The 21,130-nt window shown below is 46.7% G+C and overlaps 1 long non-coding RNA gene across 1 annotated transcript; it reads left to right on the top strand.

Annotated features, from left to right (window-relative positions):
• Window positions 1-8,216: 8,216 nt before the first annotated feature.
• Window positions 8,217-8,962, top strand: LOC123129978 (uncharacterized). Its single transcript, XR_006463715.1, has 2 exons — window positions 8,217-8,335; window positions 8,409-8,962. It is a non-coding gene; the product is annotated as an uncharacterized lncRNA (long non-coding RNA).
• The last annotated feature ends 12,168 nt before the right edge of the window (window positions 8,963-21,130 follow it).

Here is a 21,130-nt window from a genome sequence, read left to right as displayed (position 1 = left end):
ATGTAAACACCCATGACATATGTGGGTATTGCCTGCACGACAGACTTTATCATAATTTCATTCTTACCTGAGTATAAATACAGATCACTCCAATCTAGAAGCCTTTTGCTGAGTCTTTGCTTGTAGTATTCTTGTTCGCTGGTTCCATGTACGTCCCCAGGCAATGCAGCATCGAGGTTCAGACATGGAATGTTATTAGTGGAATTTTGCATGCGCCTCCTTATAAAACCCTTCAATATACACGTGAAAGGATTATAAAATGGGAACCTCTTTTACATTTTCTTTTCTTCTTCTTTTTATTTCTGATTATCTATTTGAAAAATACACCAACGTTTTTTTAAATGAATGATCACTTCTCAAAAACATAAATATTTGATAAAAAGTATGTGATAACATTTTATAATTTACATGAACATATTTAAATGCATGAACACTTATTTTATTATGTAACCATTTTTAAAGTAGATGATAAATAGTTATGCAATGGACATTTTGAAATACACAACAAATATTTATTGAATATATAATGAACAATTCTTCAATAGGCGATGGATATTTAATGAATAGATAATGGCCTAATGGGCCTTTGCAGTAAACTTGGTGAACAGCTTTTAATAAGAAATGAACATTTTATAATACATGATGTACCTTTTCTATAACATGACGGGCCGCTTTTAATATGTGACGAACATTTATCAGTACACACTGTTAGTTTAAAATCACCAAGAACCTTGTAATACACACATTTTAGTACCTGATGAAACTTTTTTTAAACAATGATGAAGAACTTTTATATACGATGAACACTTTTTTAATACACGACTAACATTTCTTAAATATATGATGAACAATCTTTTAATGTACAGCGTACATTAATTTAATATAGATAGAACATTTTCGGAAAATGCGACAAACAAGTTTAAATGTGCGATGAACCTTTCTGAAAAACATGATGATCCTTTTAATGCAGGATGGAACTTTGTTATAAAACACTACAATTTTTTAATATGTGATGAATGTTGTTTTAATACATATGATGATTTATTTTCATGTTCATGCTTTTCAAAATGTTAAGGCCATACAGTTTTAACATGTTGAGATGCATGGATACTTTTTGAAAATACACGATGAATATGCCAATGTTGAGGCCGACTATATTAAGAACTCATATGTTTCACTCGTTAAAATGAGAATGAGTGACTCATTAAAATGAGTCTGATTATGAAAGTAGAAGAATTATACTTGGTTGGCAGAGGTTTTGTAATCAGGATGGAATAGTCTATTTTGGTGCCGGGTGGAGAGGTGTCCCAAGTTACATAGAGTCAGCAGTCTTCTCGAGAGCCGTGACGTGAACATCTTTTATTGCATGGACACATTCTGCCCATATCCTATTTGAATGCTACATTTGGGACAAACCAGTTGAAAACTTCCGTTTCTTGCACCTAGACCACTGTCCCCTGCTCGTACATGTGCTCCCCTTATCCATATGGGGGAGAGACTCACTGTGTGGACAGCAAACCCTCACGATAGTGTACTTTGGTGACCTCGGGGAGGTATTCTCTTTGGGCTCTGAGATTCAAGAGCAGGATAAAATTACAGATTTTTCAAAGCTAAGGCGCATCCACCTGTATTAGCTCCCCATGTTGTACTGTATTTGTGGGCACACGATATATGCCCCTAGACTCGATACCATCAAGATCACGGGCTGCTGGTGCCTGAGGCATCTTCCTGTCATCGGACGCAACACCAAGTCATCCAAGGTGGTTGCTAGAAGGAATGGTGGGACAACCTGGAGTGAAGCAGGTTGGAGGAGAACCACCATCTGTCCCTCTACAAGCCAAGCCACTCATTGTACTACAAGGCCCATCTGCCTAGAGGCACCGTACTAAGGTGAGGTTTACATCTAGTCCCATCTCATCTATGCATATGTTCCTCGGTATGTACATTGTGCTAATAAGCTCTTTGTGTTGAACTTTGTTACCACTCTATTTTTGGCATAAAAGATCAACATAGTATGCTGGTTACTCGTCTGCACCAGTGTTGGTTTATATGTTGCAGGTAATCCATCTCTTCAGTGGATTGATCTTGAGATTCTTTCAACACAATATGCATACACTACCAGAATTTACCCAATTGCCGACGGCCAAATCTATGCCGACGGCCCCTGTCGGCATCGACGGATCTATCCCGACAGCCCAGGCCAGGCCGTCGGCATAGGAAAGCCGTCGGCATACATCCACCTATGCCGACGGGGGCCGTCGGCACAGAACGGCCGTCGGCATCCCAATAAATATGCCTACGGCGGCCGTCGGCATAGAGGATGCCTTCGGCATATCTGTGGGCCCGACTGCCCGGGCAGCGACATCCTTTGACGGCGTGAAGCCTACGCCGACGAGGGCTAACGGTGGCCGTCGGCATATCTGCCACGTCATCGATCCGCGTGATCTGCCACGTCAATGATCCGAAACGCTCACCAGTCCGTGGGGTGGCATATCTATGCCGACAGCCTTGCCGTCGGCATAGGCTTGGCCCATGGACGGTGCCATGTCATCGATCCGTGCCATACGCCACGTCATCAATCCATGGCTCTACCCTTCTGTGGCTGTAGCTATGCCGACGGCATAGCCGTAGGCATATATTTCTAATATTTTTTTCATATTTTATTTGTTTTCTCTTTTTCCTTTTTATTTTTTTGCCAAAATAATTAGATTAACTTAAATGTGCCTTATGTACAGAAAACATATCTCGATTATATATATATATATATATATATATATATATATATATATATATATATATATATATATATATAGATTGCCCCCTCTCGGGCGTCGCTTCCGTCGTGTTACGGAGAGGGGAGACGGGACGGGGTACCTGGGGGGGGGGGGTAGCAATGCCGCCAGGTGTTGCAGTCGGCCCTCCTACAGTTGTGGAAGCATGGTCGCAGGCGCAGGCACCCGGCACGCGGCTCCGGGGTGTGCCCCTCCCCTCACGGGCGTCGCTGCCGCCGTGTCCCGGAGGGGGGAAATGGCAACGCCGGGCCGACAGGAAGGGAATCTTGGGGTGGGTTGGGTCGGGACTATGTTGGGGGTGTAGCTATGGGCTGGGCTATGACAACCAGGTGAAAAGGTCCACCGGTCAAACCCCGTGCGGTGAAAGTCAAAGGGCTAGACCCGGCGGTCGTCTGTGTCAGGGTTAGATGGGACGGTGTACCTGGGGGGTAGCAATGCCGCGAGGTGTCGCAGTGGGCCCTCCTACGGTTGTGGAAGCGTAGTGGCAGGCTCAGGCACCCGACACGCGGCTCCGGGGTGTGCCCCTCCCCTCACGGGCGTCGCTGCCGCCGTGTCCTGGAGGGGAGAAATGGCAATGTCGGGCCGACACGGAGGGAATCTTGGGGTGGGTTGGGCCGGGACTGTGTTGGGGGTGTAGCTATGGGTTGGGCTATAACAACCAGGTGAAAAGGCCCACCGGTCACTACAAGAAAACTGTTATTCCATGACGGATTTATGGTGACGTTCTAAGAAATCGTCATGATCTATGACAGATTTCTCTTATTCGTCATGAAATCCGTCACAGGTCAGTGAGATGAGAACAAGCCCAACAACAATGGCGCCCTTACGATGGACCGTCATGGATACCGTCACGTATCTACCAACTGCATACCCCACAGACCGTCATGGATGGCTCATGCTGACGTGTCATGCGTGTTTGATCCACACATATCAGGTTTTGTTTTCTTTTTTCAAGTTGTTGAATCGTTATGGACAGCTTTTTGTTGTTTTTTTTAAGGAAAATCATACATACGGACGACAGCAATTTGCTCTCCCGGGCCGGCCGTATGCATATGTCCATCGATGTGTACACCTATATGTATCCAGGTATCTGTACATCTTTCATGTACTAATGTACCTCGCACGTAAAAAGGTACACGTACGTGTACACGATGATGATATCCGTACGTATTTGCTCAAATCAACTAAGAGCATGATGTCCGTCAAAAGAAAAACTAAGAGCATGATGCTGCTGCTGCTGCGTCGTATCGTTTGTTGTAAACATATGTAAAAAAAAGAAAACAAGTGATGTGGTGCAAGCGGATCATAACAGGGACCTCACGCTCATGTGATTGGGTCGTTGCCGCTTGGCAGAGTCCATGTTTCAGATATAGGGGTTTCTAAGTGCTTAATATAACAAGCGGAGTTTTTTAGTTTTAAAAAAATTGAACGGGGATTCAAACCACATAGCACTAACCTCTACGTTCGTTGCCAGGTAGGCTACAGTGGGCAGACCAAACATACTTGAGCCTAATTATTTTTGTAATTTTCGTGCGTAGGCAATAATGTGTCTTTTTATGAAAAGACAACAATAGTTTTGAGAGCGGCGAAAGGTCAGATGAGCTCGCCTACTCCTGCTAAGTGGACGGATGGAACAACGCGATAATGAAGGTGGAATTTACTGGTCAGATGAATTTGCACAGCGGAAGAGGCATACATACAGGTGTGGGCCTGTATTAGGAAACAACGGCGTGAGCGGGTGTGTTAACAAAGGAGACCTCCTCCTTGGCGCCGTCAGCGCCCGTTAGCAAACCCAGCGCCCGCATCGCTTGCATGGGCCTGGCCAGGGCAACGCTCGCAGGCTACAGCCGCTCGCAAGTTAGTTGTCGTTCAATCACTCGATCACTTTTTTTTTGTTTGCTAAAATTTTTGTTATAGTATGTGCCGTTTTTCTTGGAAGAAAAAGACAAACCAGTTTGCTACATAAGTACTCTTGTTCGTGGCAAAAAAATTATCGATTTTGAAAAAAAGTTTATGTAATTTGAAAAAAAAATCATCGAATTTGAAAAAAGTTAATTGAATTTAAAATAAAACATCAAATTTGAAAAAAATCATCGAGTTTGAAAAAAAAGTTCATTGAATTTTAAAAAAGTTCATCGAAAGTTAAAAAGGTTAATCGAATTTGAAAAATAGTTCTTAAAATTTTAACAGGTTCATTAAATTCAAGAAAAAGTACATTGATTTTGCAGAACAAAAGTCATTAAGAAAGAAAGTTTCACGAATTTGAAAAAGGAAAGACAAAAGAAAAGAAGCAGAAGAAGAAGAAGAAGAAGAAGAAGAAGAAGAAGAAGAAAATAAAATAAAAAAACATACACGTAACCACAGCAAGTGAATTGGTTAGGTGGTTGTCGCGTCGGACTCTGAATTCACTCGCCGCGGTTCAAAACCCATCTCGCGTGAAGTGTTTGCAGTCTAGGAAACAAAAAGAAGAAGTCAAAACTGGGCCGGCCCAACGTGACGAGGCGCTAAAGGCGTAGAATAGCATTTGTCTTAACAGAAACGGCTATTTGGTGGGCGTTGCTATTTTGTGAGCAGAAAAATGCTACCTACATACTCCCGCGAAAAATAGAAAAAGTTACAACGCACTTAGTAAAAAATGCTTGTTGACCGGACCCTCTATCATTATTATTTTCTTTTCTTTTCCCGTTTTCTTTACATTTTTTTGTATTACTTTTGGTAAAAACACGCGCTACAAATTTATAAAATGTTCACATACACCAAATAAATATTCGTGCATATTAAAAAAAGGTTCATGTGTCTTTGGAAAAAAAGTATATGTACGTTAAAAATGTTTGTCGTCTTAAACAAAATCATCGCATATTTATAAAATGTGCATCATGTATTTAAAAACTTAATTGTCGGGCACTCAAAACTGTTCATAGTGTAATTCAAACATGATGTATCTAAAAAACTTCAATGTATCTATTACAAAATGTTCAACGTGTTTAAAAAATGACCACCGTGCATTTATAGCATGGTTGACATATTTTGAAAAAAAAAATGTGTTCAAACATTTTTACCAGGTATTTTACAAATTTTAGCGTGTATCTTAAGAAATATTCAACATCTCCTAGGGCAGGACAAGGATGGCGGCACGGACAGGAAGCAAGGGTTCTTTTGATGTTCCTTTCGATGAACTTGGGTTTTTCGGAGCCCGTTTGCATTGATTTTTTTACACTGAAGATACATCATTACATGATTCATGTAAAAATATTGCATTTTTCGGAGCCCGTTTGCTATATTTAAGCCATTAAATGCATTTATAGACATTTAACTGATATAATTTAAATTTGAAATGCAAGTGGTTGAAAAGGTTGGCAAAATTGGGTTGAAACATCGTATTTGTGTCCTTGAGTCTCTGTTTAAGTGTTATACAAGAAAACGAAAGGAACACCAAACAGGATTGTGCCAAAATGCGACCCCAAACATGGAGTTTTTTGGTTTTTTTTTAGTTCCAAAGAATGAATACGAACTCTGAAAAGCATGAAAATTGGCATGTTGTGCTCATATGATTCCTGCAGGGCATGGTAAAAATTTGAGAATGTTTCGCCAAAGTTATGATGTACGTTGCTTACAAATTGAACCATCCCCGAGAAGAAACACGGTTTCGAGAGAAAACAGGTCTACTTTGAGGGCGAAGCAACCGATGCTTCATCCGTTCGCATTGAAAGTTTTTCTACCCTCAAGATACACGATTACATGATCCATGCCAAAATTTGGCATCTTTCGAAATCTGTTTGCTATATTTAAGCTATCAAGTGCATTTCTAGATATTTAACGCATATAATTCTAATTCAAACAGCAAGTGGTTTAAAAGGTAGGAAAAATTGGATTGAAAAATTATATTTGTGTTCTTGAGACTATGTTTAGGTCTTATACAAGAAAACGTATACAAGAAAACGAAAGGATTCCAAACATGAGGGTGCCAAGACATGAACCTGATCATAGAGTTTTTTGTTTTTTAATTTCAAAAAAATGCAAACGAACACCGCAAAGCATGAAAATTCACATTGGAAAATAAGTTCATATATTTGCCTCCAAATAAAGTAGAAAAAAAATAGATACCATTTCATTTATCCATGTGCAAGAAAAAAGTAATGGTTTCAAGAGAGAACTGTTCTAGTTTGAAGGTGAAGCGACCGATGCTACATCCATTTGCATAAAAAAAATCCTACACTAAAGATACATCCCTACATGATTCATGGAAAAACGTGGCATGTTTCGGAGCCCGTTTGCTATATTTAAGCCATTAAACGCATTTCTAGACATTTAACTGATATAATTTAAATTTGAAATGCAAGTGGTTGAAAAGGTTGGCGAAATTGGGTTGAAACATCGTATTTGTGTCATTGAGTCTTTGTTTAAGTGTTATACAAGAAAACGAAAGGAACACCAAACATGATTGTGCCAAAACGCGACCCCAAACATGGAGTTTTTTTTGTTTTTCTTAGTTCCAAAGAATAATTACAAACTCTGAAAAGCATGAAAATTGGCATGTTGTGATCAGATGATTCCTGTAGGGCATGGTAAAAATTTGAGAATGTTTCGCCAAAGTTATGATGTACATTGCTTCCAAATCGAACCATCCCCGAGAAGAAACACGGTTTCGAGAGAAAACGGGTCAACTTTGAGGGCGAAGCAACCGATGCTTCATCCGTTGGCATTGAAAGTTTTTCTACACTCAAGATACACGATTACATGAGCCATGTCAAAATTTGGCATCTTTCAGAATCTGTTTGCTATATTTAAGCTATCAAGTGCATTTCTAGATATTTAACGCATATAATTCTAATTCGAACGGCAAGTGGTTTAAAAGGTATGAAAAATTATATTTGTGTTCTTGAGTCTATGTTTAGGCCTTATACAAGAAAACGTATACAAGAAAACGAAAAGATTCCAAACATGAGGGTGCCAAGACTTGACCCTGATCATGGAGTTTTTTGTTTTTTAATTTCAAAAAAACGCAAACGAACACCGCAAAGCATGAAAATCCACGTTGGAAAATATGTTCATATATTTGCCTCCAAATAAAATAGAAAAAATAGATACCATTTCATTTATCCATGTCCAAGAAAAAATTAAATTTAAAAAATAAAACTAAGAAAATAAGCAAAGAATCAAATAAAAAAAGTAACTTATGGGTTTTGGAACGAGGACCTCTCTACATTACTAGTGCGAACAAACCACTTGTACTAAGCTGCGATCTAGTCTAATAAACACACCGTACTCTGTTATACTAGCCGGAGAATTTTTTTAGCCTGCTGCGTTCTGATTGGTGGAACCAGGCCTCCCACGGATCACGCCTCTCCACCGTTCATTCTTACTCGATCCAACGGTCCCTACTCCTTCTACTATCTATTTGTGCTTTCGTTGGTACCTTATCCTCTCACATGAACACGAGCACCATACCAGCAGCGCACTCGAGTACCTTCTAGGCTCTCCGCCGCTGACCGTCGCCGGCTGCGCGACGGGTCGTCGCCTGCGCCTCCCACCGCAGCACGCCGGTGAGCCCCGCCTCGCGCTGCCTCTCTTTCGGTTGCTCTCCTATCTCATCTCTCTCTCTGCCTCTCCTTGCAGCAATGGAGGCCGAGCGCCCATGGCGTCACCCGAGGACACCTTCCAGCCACCGTTCTCCTTCAAATTCGTCGGGATCCGGCCTGATCCGGACGGATCCGGATGCCGGCGGCCCATTCCCGACCTCCCTGCCTCGCCTGGTTTGTCGGCCACTCCAATGTCGTCATCTTCGTCACGGGATCTAGCGCTACCGATGGCTGGCCTCCTCCTCGCCTGGATGTGACCCCCCCCCCACGCTGGCGCCTCCAATCCGAGCAGCGGCAGCGAACACCTCGACAAGGGCGTCTCCAGCGTCGTCTTTATTTTAACTTTATTTTAAAGAAGTTTGCCCGATCAGTGGCCAGAGAAAAGCCATGGCGATGAAGTCTGATTGATGACCCGCGAGCGCTCGGCGGCGCTTGATGTGGTGGATGCAGAATAGTATAGCTCCGGGTAGAGTAGTAGGCCAGATATGGAAAAAAATATGTACTTCCATTTTTTGCTGTGTATTTCTTCCTTTTTTGATAAAGAAGTTATGTATATGGTATATATATATATATATATGCAAACTCCTTTTTTCTATAAGGCAATGAGCATATTTAATCAGAATTTTTTTATTGACTTAATTTTCCATGGACCAAAAGAAAGGAAGTCATGGGCTATCTCTCAATTGCGATTAGTGGGCCTTTGACTGATCTGAAATTTAATGGGCTAAAATCTTACAAGGCTGATCGAAACATGGGCCGATGGTCTTGACGGGATGAAATTTGGTGGGCCAAAATCCTAAATGGGCCGACTACCACATGGGCCGCCATGTGAGATCCATGTTGGCAGCCATGTCAGATGATGACGTGGAGTACATGATTAACCCCGTTACTTGACAGTAAACTGTGACGGTCAAGAACCTTCAAGGATCCATGACGGTACAGACGATCCGTCATGGAGTGCATGGTGGTTAAATTATGACGCGATATACATGACGGATTTCAGGTCCGTCACAGACGACCTACCTTGACGGTTTTGCGCACATATGTGACAGTTTGTATCCGTCATGGATTAACACATTTCTTGTAGTGGGTCAAACCCCGTGCGGTGAAAGTCAAAGGGCTAGACCCGGCGGTCGTCTGTGTTAGGGTTAGACGGGACGGTGTACCTGGGGGGTAGCAATGCCGCGAGGTGTCGCAGTGGGCCCTCCTATGGTTGTGGAAGCGTAGTGGCAGGCTCAGGCACCCGACACGTGGCTCCTGGGTGTGCCCCCCTCACGGGCGACGCTGCCACCGTGTCACGGAGGGGGGAAACGGCCACGTCGAGCCGACACGGAGGGAATCTTGCGGTGGGTTGGGCCGGGACGGTGTTGGGGGGTCTAGCTATGGGCTGGGCTATGACAACCAGGTGAAAAGTTCCACCGGTCAAACCCCGTCCGGCGAAAGTCAAAGGGCTAGACCTAGCGGTCGTCTGTGTCAGGGTTAGACAGGACGGGGTACCAGGGGGTAGCAATGCCGCCAGGCGTTGCGGTGGGCCCTCCTATGGTTCTGGAAGCATGGTGGCAGGCGCAGACACCCATCACGCGGCTCCGGGGAGTGCCCCCCTCACGGTTGAGGTCCCAGAGCGACGCTCCGGTGCCATTGCTACCCCAGGGCCCCCGTCCTGCCTAAACCTGTAGCGTTTGACCACGGGATCTAGCCCTTTGACTTTGCACGGACGGGCTTTGAGCAGTGGACCTCTCCACCCGGTTGTGTTAGGTCAGCCCATAGGAACACTTTGGAGCAACATCCGGGCCAGACCCACAGCAAGATCCCCTCCGTGTAGACCCGACGCGTCCGTTTCCCCCCTCCAGGTGCCGGCGGCGGCGCCGTCCGTGAGGGGGGGCACACCCCGGAGATGTGTGCCAGGCGTTTGCACCCGCCACAACACTTCCAGACTTGTGAGAGGCCGCCTACACAAGATTTGGCGCCATGCTAGCCCCCGGAGGCCGCCGGCCACAATCGTAGACACGCGAAGAGCAATCCGCGTAGAGGGAAGTGTTCAGATACTTCTTCATCATGAAAAATTATGAAAAATTACCATCAGTCCTATAGCACATGTGCCCACGTCGTGTAAAAAACTCATGATTTTATCGCGCTCCGAGTATTTAATAATATTCACGCCGCATCGTTACCGCAGAACGTCTACTACCGTGTCATCACCGTCCGTGAGGGGGGCACACCCCTGAGACGCGTGCCGCCTCTTCGGACATGCCACCACACCACCCCGCATGTATGATGTCCCGGTGCGATGCTCTGGTGGCATTGCTACCCCCAGGGCCCCCGTCCCGCCTAACCCTATAGCGTTTGACCACGGGATCTAGCCCTTTGACTTTACACGGACGGGCTTTGAGCAGTGGACCTCTCCACCCGGTTGTGTTAGGTCAGCCCATAGGAACACTTTGGAGCAACATCCGGGCCGGACCCACAGCAAGATCCCCGCCGTGTAGACCCGACGCGTCTGTTTCCTCCCTCTAGGTGCATGGCCACGTTGGGCTGACACGGAGTGTATCTTTGGGTGGGTTGGGACGGGATGGTGTTGGGGGGTGCAGCTATGGGTTAGGCTACGACAACCAGGTGAAAAGGTCCACCGGTCAGACCCATTCCGGCGGAAGTCAAAGAGCTAGATCCGGCGGTCGTCTGTGTCAGGGTTAGACGGGACGGGGTACCGGAGGGGGGGGTAGCAATGCCACTAGGTGTTGCAGTGGGCCCTCCTATGCTTGTGGAAGCATGGGGGCACGCTCAGGCACCCGACACGCGGCTTCGGGGTGTGCCCCCCTCAAGGGCGTCGCTACCGCCATGTCTCGCTCCCATACCCGCGACCAGTCCACGGCCTTGGCGAACGAAGCTGCTCGAGTTCGGCGCCTCCCCTCCCCTCCCCTGTGTGTGGTTTCGGGAGAGGAGAGGGCCGAGCGGTTTAAAAAAATAAAAAATCTACATGTAATTATAATACATAAAAAATAAAAAAGGAAAAATATAACTATAAAAAATGAAAAATCTATATGAAATAAAAAAGGTTAGATATAACTATAAGAAAACATTAAAAAATTATATAAAATAAGAAAAATAAAAATAAAAATATGCCGACGGCCAGGCCGTCGGCATAGGCTCACCTTATCCACTCCTCCCGCTCACTGACTTGTGCACCCATCCTATGCCGACGGCCAGGCCGTCGGCATAGGGGTGACCTTATCCACTCGCTCATCCTTCTCCACCCATTCCCTCTCTGTCTCTCACCCCGACCCCAAACCCGCCGTCCACCACCTCCGATGCCACCGCCCGCGCCGCACCAACCTAGCGCCGCCCCGCCCCGAGCTCGCCGCCGCCCGCGCCTCCCCGCCCCGACCCCGCGCTGCCCCGCCCCAAGCCCGCCGCCGCCCGCGCCGCCCCACCCCGACCCCACGCCGCCCCGCCCCAAGCCCGCCGCCGCCCGCGCCGCCCCGCCCCGACCCCGCGCCGCTCCTCCCCGACTCTGCGCCGGTCGCCCGCACCGACCCCGCGCCGCCCCGCCCCGACTCCGGGCGCCCCGACCCCGCGCCTCCCCGCTCCAACTCCGGCCGCCCCGCCACGACCCCGCGCCTCCCCGCCCCAACTCCGGCCGCCCAGCCCCGACCTCGTGTCGGTCGCCCCACCCCGACCCCGCGCCGGCCGCCCCGCCCCTACCCCGCGCCTCCCCGCCCCAACTCCGGCCGCCTCGCCCCGACCCCGCGCCTCCCCGCCCCAACTCCGGGCGGCCCTCTCGAAGGTGATTTTTTTTGTATTTTTTAGTGTTTTTAGTAATTTTGTAGCTAGTTAGATAGATAGTTAGATAGGTATTTAGGTAGGTATTTAGATAGGTATTTAGATAGTTAGATACATAGTTAGATAGATAGTTAGATAGGTAGATAGTTAGATAGATAGTTATAGGTAGTAAAAAAATTGGTTAGGTGAGATGCTATATGTTGCATATCTTGAAAAAAAATTGGTGACGATGATGAATGTCGGTAGTAAAAAAATTAGGTTAGACGAATAGGTGATAATGATGATGATGAATATATTGGTAATGTTGTTAGTTTTTTTGCCTACATGATGCAAAAATAAATGAATGCATGTTTAAATGTTTTAAATATGCTCTATGAGTTGTGATGTTCTAATTTTTTGTCGCGATGGAATTTGCAGGCTTTGTGGTTTCGCATTTCATTGGAGTGACCGTTGTCCGACGCGTTGGTCCCCCTGAGCATCCCTCTACTGTTCGACTACTTCCTCTACAGCCGAGGGTGAGCTACAAGTCCATCTCCTCCAATTTTTCATATCACTAGATTTCATTCTCAAGTCAACTGACGTAACCTAGGCGTCTCCCGTCCGAAAGGGTTGCATCGATAAATATGCATTCAATTGCATATTTATCACCGCAGCTCTTTCGGATTGTCCAGCGTTTTCCATGGACAGCCCGAGGATGTGTAGATTGGGTATGTTCTCCATGTTCTACCCCATTCTGAGACAGGATTTCGGCGGCGCCTCCCCATTGTTCTCCGGAGCACATTCTCTCGGCTATTTGCCGAGACGTGTATCTGGAGAACAGCGGGAGGTGCTGCCGAAATTTTGTCTCGGAATGGGGTAGAATGGAGAACGTACTCAATCTACACATCCTCGGGTGGGATTAGGACCCATCTTTACCTATTAGAGATGTAGGTGGATTAAACGCGGTAGAAACTGAAAATTTGATGTGATTAATTTAAGTGAATCCTTAATTATGTTGTGTGGCTTGCAAAAAAGCAGAGGATGGCAGATAATCAGTGGATGTACAGTGGTTTTATCCGTCGGAATCGAGTAACATCAGAGTGGATCGCGAAAACTGATGTGTATTTGAAGGAGATATTCTATCGTCCAATGAGAATTATCCCACCATGCCCCTGTGCGAGATGTGCCAGACGTCACTGTAGAAATCATACGGACATGAGTGAGCACCTTCGCACGCACGGATATATGCCAAACTTTGACATGCCGCCGATAAACATAGCCGAGCAGGACCGTGGTAGAGAGGAGGTGACGCGACAACGCATTGATGGATATGAGGACGACGGGGTCAGGGACATGCTAGATGATGTCATTGTTGCAGAAACGGAAAATGCGACACCTTCAGAGAATGAACCGGAGGAGCCGGAGGCAACCGCAAAGGCCTTCTTGGAGGTCTTGGCCTCGTCAAAGAAACCTCTTTATGCAGGTGCGAAAATATCTCAGCTGGATGCCATCTCGCAACTGATTGCAGTCAAGGCTGAGTACGGCTGTAGCCAGAAATGCTTTGAAGCATTCCTGGGAGTATGGGCTAACAGCCTCCCTGAGGGTCATGAACTGCCGAAAAGCATGTACGATACAAAGAAAATCATGAAGGCACTCTCTATGGATTATGAGAAAATAGATGTTTGCCCGAAGAATTGCCTTTTGTTTAGGCACGAGTATGCGGATGACAAGTATTGTAGGAAGTGCGGTTCGTCTCGGTACATTGAGGTGGTCGGTGAGGATGGTGAGAAAAAGCAGCTAACCATCCCCGTTAATGTTCTTCGGTATCTTGATTTTATAAAAAGACTGCAGCGCCTTTTCATCACGAAGGAGTCTGCCAAAGTGATGAAGTGGCACAACGAAGGTATAAGGTACAATCCAAAAAAATTCGTACATCCATCGGGAGGGGAAGCATGGAAGTCATTCGATGAAGAATACACCGAGGAAGCAGCCGAGGCTGGGAATGTCAGAATAGCCATATCAGGTGATGGGTTGAATCCATATGGTATGTCGTCCAATCCATACAGTTGCTGGCCTGTGTTTGTAATTCCGCTCAATCTTCCTCCCGGTGCCCTAATGCAACGGAAGACCATGTTCTTGTCGCTCATCATTCCGGGGCCTGAATACCCGGGGAAGCAATTGGGTGTGTTTATGCAGCCGCTTGTGGATGCTTTGCACCATTCTTGGTACTTTCCGAGGTTGACATACGACCGGGATCTGCAGAGAAATTTCTTGATGAAAGTTTGGTTGCACTATTGCATGCATGACTTTCCCGGCTATGCTCTATTTTGCGGATGGTGTACAAGTGGGAAGATGCCATGCCCAGTGTGCATGCAGGCTCTGCGAATGATTTGGTTGAGTAAGGGTGGCAAGTATGTAGCCTTTCACCTGCATCGACAGTTGCTCCCTCCAGACCATCCAGACAGGAAAGACAAGAAGAACTTCATGAAAGGCCGGGTTGTTCATGAAGTAACCGAGATTCCAACATTTTCGGGGGCAGATGTTCTTGCTCAGCTAAAATCTCTCAAACCTAAAGTCAAAGGCAAAGCCAAAGCCAAAGCCAAAGGCTTCGAGGGATATGGTGAGACGCACAACTGGACTCACATTACCCCCTTCTCGCAGCTTCCCTATTTCAAGGACCTTAAACTTCCTTACAATATTGATGTGATGCACACCGAAAAGATTGTGGCAGAGTCCCTTTTCCACACGATCCTCAACATTCCTGATAAGACGAAGGATAACGTAAAAGCTAGAGCCGATCAATAGAGAATTTGTGATAGACCACGCCTGAACATGAAGCCTCCCACAGGTAGTCGAAAAAACTGGTTCAAGCCAGATGCTGACTTTGTCCTTAAACCGCCAGAAAAAAAGAAGTACTTATCTGGCTGAAACAAATTTTGAAGTTCACCGATGGTTATGCATCGAATATAAGTAAGGGAGTCAATCTTTCAACGGGCAAAGTGACCGGCCTGAAGAGTCATGACTACCATGTATGGATTGAGCGGATAATGCCGGTGATGGTTCGAGGCTATGTCCCCGAGCATGTCTGGCGAGTGCTTGCCGAGCTTAGCCTTTCTTTCGCACGCTCTGTGCTAAAGAAGTAAGTAAAGAGGTGATTGAAAAATTGCATAAGAAGGCACTGGAGTTGATAGTCAAGCTAGAGAAGATCTTTCCGCCAGGCTTCTTTACTCCGATGACACATCTCATTCTGCACCTCGTGAACGAGGTATTGTTGGGGGGCCCTGTGCAAAATCGCTGGCAGTACGGCCCTGAGAGGCAGAACAAGCATCTCCGACGGAAATGTGGAAACAAAGCTAAGATTGAAGCTTCCATAGCTGAGGCAGTTATCCTAGAGGAGGTGTCAGACCTCAGGACATCATACTATCCAGACCATGTTCCCCATCTGCATAACAAGGTGCCTCGATACAATATAGAAGAGCCCAAGTATCAACCCAGGCTCGATCTATTCAACGCGCAAGGTGGGAGGGCTGGGGCCTCGAAATCTTATAACATGCCACGACAAGAGTGGGAGGACCTCATGTTCTATATCTTGCACAACATCAAGGAAGTTGAGGAAGTGTGGATGAGGTAATACCACTACACCATTCCTTTATGTCTTCCACATCATCATGTTTCATATTCACTTAGTCCCGGTCTAACATCGCTTATCTTTTTTTAGTGATTTTGTTCAAGAGGAATGGACGGGAGTGAATCCTCCTACTAAGGCGGAGGCACTTACTCTTCTCCGTCATGGAAACCCTGGACGTAAAAATTTTGTTGCTTGGTTCATGGAGAAAGTAATTTTCCACACTCCCCTATTAAATACCTACTTCAACATTTATTAGTTAACTGAACTAATGCACGCAACAATTTCCATTATACTTGTAGGGAAAAGATCCGAACATATCTATGGATGATGACTTGAGATGGGTTTCCATGGGTTTTGACCCTGCCGTCATGACATGTAAAAAGTATGATGTGAATGGGTATCGCTTCCATACAGAGGAGCACCAAAACAGCCGCCCGATCCCAAAACTATAAATACTGGAGTGTACACCCCCGGTCAAAATTCAGTAGACTACTATGGAAGGGTACAAAATATATACGAGGTTAAATTCCGCCAGGGGTGTGAGACCCTAAGTCTGCCTGTGTTCAAATGCCGATGGTTTGATCCGCGGGAGGGGGTAAAACATACGCCTTCCATTTGTTTGGTCAAAGTTAAACCATCAACCGTCTATGGCGGAGCCGATCTCTTCATTGCGGCTACCCAAGCTACACAAGTATATTATCTGCCTTACCCATGCCATAAAGTGTATCTAATGGGTTGGGAAGTTGTGTTCAAGGTGTCGCCACATGGTAAGCTACCAGACCCGAATGAAGACGATTACTACAACATTAACCCCATGACATACGAGGGAGTGTTCTATCAAGAGCAACCTGATTATGATGATGATGTGGTTAGAAACGATGACGCTAGACCATTGGGTGATGATGATGTGGACCCAAATATCGACGATGCACGGAATGATGGTGAGACCATTGTCAATGAAAATGACATACTTATGCTAGAAAAGTTAAACGAAGACGCTGACGACGAGAAAGAGCCTCCACCTCCGTCGGACAATGAAGATGATATGATTGATAGTGATGATGAGACGGACCGAGAAAGAGGTTACAACAGTGATGATTCATATGGGTTCTAGCAGTATGTTTCAAGTCTTTTTTTTCTATAGTTTAGGAATATGCCTTTTTATGCATTTTTATTAATGTGTTTATTATCATGCCTTTTCCTTCATTTCATTAATTTACTAATTGATTTTTCTCTTTTTAATGCAGGTTCGTGGAACATGGGCAAGGGGAAGGCCGACGGCATGGGTTTCCTACGCAAGGTCGTCGGCCTTCCTAGTCGGAGTGGCCGAGCACGTAATCATCCCCCTCGGCTACTTGACGATGACTCCTCACCGGGAGGTCGAGGGAGAGGTGCCCCTAGAGGAGGAGGGGCGGGGGGAGCCTCTAGAGGACGAGGTGCTAGGGGGAGAGCCACTACAGGGGGTCGCGGCCAGAAAGAGCGCACCCTCACCGACTTACGGGTGTTGTCTTCGAGGCCCTCCTTTAGTGAGGTACCCTCCTCTAGTGAGGTACACTCTAGGGAGGAGGAGGAGAATGAGGAGGAGAAGGAGGGGGACGAGGAGGAGGTGGAGGATGAGGCATGCGAGGAGGAGGAGGAGAAGGAGGTTGGGGAGGGGGAGGCAGGGGAGAAGGAGGGTGGTGGCGGGGATGATGGTGGTGACGGGAAGGGGGTTGACAACAAGGGGTGGCTGCGTGGTAACGCAAAGCTACCAAAGCAGGTTCCTGCTACTAAGGAGCAGAAGTGGCTCATTGAGCCCACGGGAAAAGAGTAAGTGGTTCATTATTTTGCTTGTCACATGCTTATTCCGGTTGTTATTTATTTTGCTTGTCACATGCTAATAGTTCATTCTTTTGCAGCAAGTGGATATATTCTAAAGGAGTCCGTATTCCCAACGGCCTCATCACCGTCTTGCTGAAGTTATACTGGCCGGGGTTGTACTGTCCGGATCCAGTCAGGCAGCCGGACCATCGGGTTTTGGCCATGAGCTGGGACCACTGGGAAGCGGCCCTCCACGCGGACCATGAGACCCATGCCAAGGCCGTGATCACTACTTTTTGGGTGAGTTCTCTTCAGAAGCACAAGTCCATTCTAGTTTCATGAATGATTTAACTCATGGCTTCTTCCATTCTTGTTTCATGCATGATTGTAGACATTCTATCGAGTTCATCCAGAGCACAGGGCCAGAGCGGACCAGATCGTGTTGTGCCAATGCAAGAAGAAGGCCCGCCAGATGCAGTACAAGGTGCGCTATGTGGCCATCTCGACATACTACCACAACTATCTTGGTGTGAAGATGACAAAGGAAGAAGCGCGGAGGATGGGCATTACCTTGGAGAGGCCCGAGTTCTTGGCGGTAAGTATAAAAGATTTTTCATTATGCTTTCATATATTATGCTTTCATTACCTTGTGGTACACTATGCTTTATGCTTTATGCTTCCATAACACCAATTTGGACACACCTACATGCCATTATGCTTTTATTATGTAGGTGTGTCCAAATTGGTGTTATGGAAAAGACGAGTCCTGGGCGGCATTGGTGGATCTTTGGTGTGATGAGGCTGGAGCTTGGGCGGCTATGAGAACCAAAAATAAGGCTAACCGAGGGACGGAGGGAGTACATGCTCAGGGAAACCAAAACCACTATCTCCACAAGACAGTTAATGTATGACTAACCCCATTAAACATTCTTCTTCTTCTATTTACCATCACTTTCTTATGTATGACTAACCTCTGTTTGGTGGTGCAGGAGGAGAAACTGAAGAGGCCGCTCTCAGACATGCAGGCGTGGGGGATCGCCCATACACGGAAGGACTCCAAGTCTGGCGAGCCCAAGTACTACGGCAAGAAGACCGCGGGGAGGAAGAAGGCCTACTCCGCAGCGTATCTGAAGTTACATCCTGACACACCTGACCCCATTGCGGCGCCTCTGGACGAGAGGGCGGTGGTGATCATGCGGCCCAAGGAGCACGGTCGGGAGGCGGTTCTCGATGCTGTGATCACTCCTAGTATCTCCTACACACAGCTTCGTCGGATCGACCCGAGCCTGAGCCAGCGCACGAGCCAGCCAGTGACCAGTGCACAGTCCCTCTTTTAGGAGCAACAATCTGTAAGTATTTTCCCTGTTATCTTCATTGCTCACTTTATTTTCCGCATTTAGTAGTTTTATGAGTTCCATCATGTCATACCGTAGGCCTACCTGGAGTACACACGCCAGGAGACCATGGCGTGGCATCAGAGACTTTATGAACACCAAGTGTAGAGGGATAGCCAGATGCAGCAGGCTTTTCAGGAAATGGCGGCTGGAAGGTGTCCTCGGTTCCCTCCAGCACAATGCCCTCCAGCACAACCAGTGCTGCTGAGCTTTGAGGAGTTTGTGGCACAGAACGCTGGCCTCTCGCCGATTAGTCCATCCCCAATCTATTCACCCAAAGCATGTCATGACTTTCAACACAGTCATATATCCCATTAATATGTCTTTTCAACATCCAGGGAACAGGTGGATCTACCGTTGGCGGTAGTCTTCGCAGCACTCCGGAGACACGGAGCCCGACCACTCCGATCCACGGAGGCGGAGGCGAAGGTGGAGGCGGTCTTGGCGGTAGCGCTGCCGCTAGCAGTGACGACCTGGGCTTCGACGCTCTTGGCGGTGACGACCTCCGCGGTGCTCGATGATACTTGAGATGTGATGATGATGCTTGAGATGACTTGTGTGTGGTGATGATCATTTAGATGACTTGTGTGCTTTTCTATATGCTTATGCTTATGTTGGTTGTGATGATGGTCATTTAGAGACTTGTGTGTGATGATGCTTATGCAATTATTGTTGTGATGATGCTTATGCTTACGTTCGTTGATATGTGCTGCTGATATGTGCTGTTATATATGTGCTGTTATTTGAATTGAACTGATTTCAAAACAAACAGAAAAAGAAAAAAAATTCAAAAGCAAACTATGCCGACGGCTATGCCGTCAGCATAGGGCTGGCGTGAGTCCCCAGTAGCTGACACGTGGCACCTATGCCGACGGCATAGCCGTCAGCATAGTTTAAAAGCTATGACGACGGCTATGTCGTCAGCATATGTGCCACGCGTCAGCTGCTGGGAACTCTGTATGAAGGGCTATGCCGACGGCTAGACCGTCGGCATAGTTTCAAACTAGGCCGACAGCCTAGCCGTCGGCATAGCCCTGGTCCATGCCCAACGACAGGCCGCCACGTGGCACACCTATGCCGACGGCTAGGCCGTCGACGTAAGTTTTGACTAAGCCGACGGCTAGGCCGATGGCATAGGTGTGCCACGTGGCGGCCTGTCGTTGGCCAAACCTGACGGCGGTTGCCGTTAGGCGCGATAGTTGCCGACGGCTGTGGCCGTCGGCATAGATGTACGGCCCCCATCGGCGTAGCATATATGCCGACGGCCTCCCTGGCTGTGCCGACGCATATGTTGCCAACGGCCCTGTGCCGACGGGGGCCGTCGGCGTAGGCCTATCCCGACGGGACTCAGGGCTAAGCCGACGGCCCTGGCCTCGGCATAGGGGGAGATTCCGGTAGTGATAATCATCAAGTATGCAGTGCTACCTCCTACATAACTAAAGCTTTCCTGTTGTGTGACTGTGTGCATTACTCTCCCTGTTTCTCGCTTGATTTGTTTTTGGTGTTCTCTCTACATCTGCATTACCTTGATTGGTGATGTGACTTCTAGTTTGATTTGGTTGGGTTTCATCATCCTTGCTCAAGTTCTCGGGCAATTAAGGAATAAAGCAAAGTGTGCGGTCAACTTATGTAGACTTGCATAACTAAGGCTTCTCCCACCGTGTGTCCGCTGCTTGCCCTGCTTCATGCTTGGTTGGTTTGGGGTGTTCTCTACATATGCATCGCCTTGGTGTAGCCTCCAATTCGATCTGATTTGGTTTGATCATCTTTGCCCAGAGTTCTCGAGAAAATGAGAAATAAATCATAGAGTGGGCATTCAACTACTCAACATGCATGAGCTCATGAGCCTCATTGTTTCTGTGTGCTGTTTGTTACATTATGAAATTATTGGCAAGAATGGTGATGGTGATGATTTGTGCGTTTGTGTGTGTGGTGGTGTTTGGTGTGGTATGATTATGAATGTTGTCAGTTGTTATGTGTCGATTGTAAGTAAGCTTGGGTGGTGTTTATTCCAATGCCAGTTTTATACACGCTCATTGTTCCACCATGTGCTGGCTACTGTCACTTGTTAGGCCGTCTGGAATGTGCTTTGTGGTTTGTATTTCCTTTGCCCAGATGTACATATACGAGGTCCATGTATGTAGTAAGCTCATCCACCCTCCTTCAGATAGATAGCATGAG

This window comes from Triticum aestivum, chromosome 6A, assembly GCF_018294505.1.
Source record: "Triticum aestivum cultivar Chinese Spring chromosome 6A, IWGSC CS RefSeq v2.1, whole genome shotgun sequence".
Taxonomy (NCBI): Eukaryota; Viridiplantae; Streptophyta; class Magnoliopsida; order Poales; family Poaceae; genus Triticum; species Triticum aestivum.
Note: the sequence above shows the minus strand (reverse complement) of the source record. Positions and strands in the feature narration are given on the sequence as shown.